The sequence below is a fragment of the Bufo bufo genome, chromosome 6 (genome assembly GCF_905171765.1).
Source record: "Bufo bufo chromosome 6, aBufBuf1.1, whole genome shotgun sequence".
NCBI lineage: Eukaryota > Metazoa > Chordata > Amphibia > Anura > Bufonidae > Bufo > Bufo bufo.
The window spans coordinates 430,751,883-430,756,451 of NC_053394.1; positions in this window are offsets into that span (position 1 = coordinate 430,751,883).

Here is a 4,569-nt window from a genome sequence, read left to right on the forward strand (position 1 = left end):
ACATCCCCCCGTATACTGCGCAGACATCCCCCCGTGTACTGCGCAGACATCCCCCCGTGTACTGCGCAGACATCCCCCCCGTGTACTGCGCAGACATCCCCCCCCGTGTACTGCGCAGACAGACCCCCCCGTGTACTGCGCAGACAGACCCCCCCCGTGTACTGCGCAGACAGACCCCCCCCGCGTACTGCGCAGACAGACCCCCCCCGTGGACTGCGCAGACAGCCCCCCCCCGTGTACTGCGCAGACAGACCCCCCCCGTGTACTGCGCAGACAGACCCCCCCCCTGTACTGCGCAGACAGACCCCCCCCCGTTGTACTGTCTGCGCAGACAGGACCCCCCCCGATGTACTGCGCAGACAGACCCCCCCCCGTGTACTGCGCCGTACAGACCCCCCCGTGTACTGCGCAGACAGCCCCCCCCCGTGTACTGCGCAGACAGACCCCCCCCCGTGTACTGCGCAGACAGACCCCCCCCGTGTACTGCGCAGACAGACCCCCCCCCGTGTACTGCGCAGACAGACCCCCCCCCCCGTGTACTGCGCAGGACAGGACCCCCCCGTGTCTGGGGAGCCCCCCGTGTACTGCGCAGACAGACCCCCCCCCGTATGTGTACTGCGCGAGACAGACCCCCCCCGTTGTACTGCGCAGACAGACCCCCCCCGTGTGACGTCTGCGCAGACAGACCCCCCCCCGTTTTAGTATACTGCGCAGACAGGACCCCCCCCGTGTACTGCGCAGACAGACCCCCCCCGTGTACTGCGCAGGACAAGGACCCCCGTTGTACTGGCAGGACAGACCCCCCGTGTTAGTCCTGCGCAGACAGACCCCCCCCGTGTACTGCGCAGACAGACCCCCCCCGTGTACTGTGCAGACAGACCCCCTATATAATATAACCTATATATAAGAGAACAATCATTCAAGAACCAATATGACAATTGCTCCTGCAAAGGGTTAAAAGTGCTTTTGAAATGGATATTTACACTACCCTCGGCGCTTGCGCACTGGGACGTAATTTTTCCCTACCCCCACACTGCGCAGGCGCGTATATCGGGTGGATTTGAATGAGTTAACCGCGCTTGCGCACTGAGCCGTGATTTTTCCCTACCTCGGCTCCCCGACGCATGCGCAGTGTCCCGGTGTGCTGCTAAATTCAGCCATGAGATTTTCACTAGAGTGTCCTTTTGGGCATGCGCAGATGGTGAAAAGTAAGACACGCCTCCCGACGTCATCTCGGATGCGACAGGAAGTAAGAGGGTAGGGAAATCTCACGAGGTATGGTAGTATAACGCTACACCGGAGATAAAACCGTAGCATGCTGCGGTTTTATCTTTTGCCTGATTACTCAAAAAGACTGAACTGATGCATCCTGAACAGATTTCTCTCCATTCAGAATGCATGGGGATATGCCTGATCAGTTCGTTTCCGGTATAGAGCCCCTAGGACGGAACTCGGTGCCGGAAAAGAATAACGCTAGTGGGAAAGTGCCCTTACCGGACACATAACATAGGAGACAGGCACTGGGTACGGGCTCTTTCACACTTCCGTTGTTCTTTTCTTCCGGCATAGAGTTCCGTCGTCGGGGCTCTATGCCGGAAGAATCCTGATCAGTTTTATCCTAAGGCATTCTGAATGGAGAGAAATCCGTTCAGGATGCATCAGGATGTCTTCAGTTCCGGAACGGAACGTTTGTTGGCCGGAGAAAATACCGCAGCATGCTGCGCTTTTTGCTCCGGCCCAAAATCCGGAACACTTGCCGCAAGGCCGGATCCGGAATTAATGCCCATTGAAAGGCATTGATCCGGATCCGGCCTTAAGCTAAACGTCGTTTCGGCGCATTGCCGGAGCCGACATTTAGCTTTTTCAGAGTGGTTACCATGGCTGCCGGGACACTAAAGTCCTGGCAGCCATGGTAAAGTGGAGCGGGGGAGCAGCATACTTACCTTCCGTGCGGCTCCCGGGGCGCTCCAGAGTGACGTCAGGGCGCCCCAAGCGCATGGATCACGTGATCGCATGGATCACGTCATCCATGCGCATGGGGCGCTCTGACGTCATTCTGGAGCGCCCCGGGAGCCGCACGGACTGTAAGTATACCGCTCCCCTGCTCCTACTATGGCAGCCAGGACTTTAATAGCGTCCTGGCTGCCATAGTAACACTGAACGCATTTTGAAGACGGATCAGTCTTCAAATGCTTTCAGTTCACTTGCGTTTTTCCAGATCCGGCGGGCACCTCCGGCAAATGGAGTACACGCCGGATCCGGACAACGCAAGTGTGAAAGAGGCCTAACTATAGGAGTCAGAGTTGCGACAAGGCCCTTGGTCCAAGGCGCCTTTCAGGGACCGTCACACAGGTCATCGCGCCATCAGGATCGTCATGTGACCTGTTACCTAAGAAGTGAGCCACAGGAGCAACTGTTATTAGGGTTCTTTCATACTTGTTTACTAAAATAATGGGTGAGCACACTTCATTTGGACTTATACAATCTAAAATTTAATTAAATCAAACAGTTGTATAATTCACACGTGTGTAACAGATTATATAAAGTAGAATAAAACTCTATAAAAATTGATCCGGATCGGACACCTGTAAAGAGCACCTCCGCAATCATAAGCGTTGCCACGCTATGAAAATTGAAATGACAAGATAGAGGAAAGACTACCGGAGCAATCTACAGACCGAAAAGGTATCCTCCTTTGTTTTGTGCCGGAAGACTAACAGGTACGGACAAAACATAAACACAAGTCCCGTCCCAACTCCCGCGATAATTCGGGGAAGCCGGCTAGAGGAGTACGGAGCGTGACGCCGGCACTATCCCGCGCCGCCCTACCCTCGCTTGAACATTAAGGAAGGTAAGAAGAACTTTACCTAAAAATATACTGACCATCAATGTGGGTCTAAATATCATCAACGGCCACTAGGAACATGATAGTACCAGAGACTTATACTTTGTAATTATCTATGAGACATCAAAAGATTCAATTACTGATATAGCCACATTCCGGACATTCACCAGTTTTTTTATGCGGACTTATATGTATGGGACTGCAATCTATATCATTAAGAATTTTGGTACCATATAGCCAGCTGACCATTGTGTGCAACAGCAACTATGTCGGTAGTGTCCACCATAATGTTTGGACTCTGAGATATATATTAGAAGCGCTACAAGAAATACATTGCTTTCACTATTTGATTTTAGAGTATTTTTATAGAGTTTTATTCTATTTTATATAATCTGTTACACACGTGTGAATTATACAACTGTTTGATTTAATTACATTTTAGATTGTATAAGTCCAAATGACGTGTGCTCACCCATTATTTTAGTATTCATTGTTTATACCTGATCAGAGGGTGGGTGTCCCTCCAATCTGGGTTAGCAGCACCTGTTCCTATAATCCGTTCGGAGTGAGCCACCATATTGAAATTCATACTTTCACACTTGTGGCAGAGGATTCCGGCAGGCAGTTCCGTCGCCAGAACTGCCTCCGGCAATCCGCACGCAAACTGATGGCATTTGTCAGGTGGATCCGTCTGACAAACGCATTGAAATACCGGATCCGTCTCTCTGGTGTCATCCGAAAAAAAACGGATCCGGTATTAATTTTTTTCCGCATTTTTATAGGTCTGCGCAGACCGGAAAGCCGGGTCTGTTTTGCCAGAACACTTAATGCCGGATCCGGCACTAATACACTTAAATGCAAATTAATGCCGGATCATTCCGGCAAGTGATCAGTATTTCTCGTGCATGGCATTGGGGGACACAGCACCATGGGTATATGTCCAACTACCACTAGGAGGCGACACTAGACATAAAAAAGTGTTGGCTCCTCCCCGTTGGGCTATACCCTCTCCACAGACACTAGGCAGCTCAGTTTTGTTCTAGTGTCCATAGGAGGCAGACCTGACCTGCTTTTTTGTGCAGGTCATCCTGCTACTTTTTTATTTTATTTTTTCTTTAATCATTTTTTCTTTCTCTGCAGGTTTCGGCCTGCGGCAGGGGTGGCTCCATCGTGTTCCACTTTAGTTGCCCCCCTGCGGGCGCGTACTCAGGTACCTGGCAGCCACCCAGTCCCCAAATCTGCTTCCGCAGTGGAATTCCGGCAGTCCCACGGTTCCCGTGTTGAGTCCGCCGAGGGGGTGGTTACTGCTGCGCCTGAAGACGTCTGAGGGTGAGTATGTTAGATTAGGGATCCCACCCTCCTTCCCACGCCTGGACGCGTTCCCCCCTCATGTTCCCTTCCCGGATACATGATACAGCTTTATTGCTGTGTGGGACAATGACTTGCCTGATAAGCTGCCTTGCCTCTGCTAGCTTGGGGGTTTTTTCTCTCAGCTGTATCCTGGCCCCTGAAGCCCCTGGCCTTCCGTTGTTTCTCTCCCTGGGGGTCTCTTCCTCAGCTCTCTCCCCCACCTGGCCCCCGTTCGTCACGGCAATTCTGGGGCACTATCGCGGTCGCGGCCGTTCGCTCCCGGCCGCGCTCCATTACTTTAGTCCCCGGCTTTTCGGGCCTACTAGGCCGCAACTCCCCGCCCATTTTTTCTCTTCCCGGGCTTTCTCACGTCT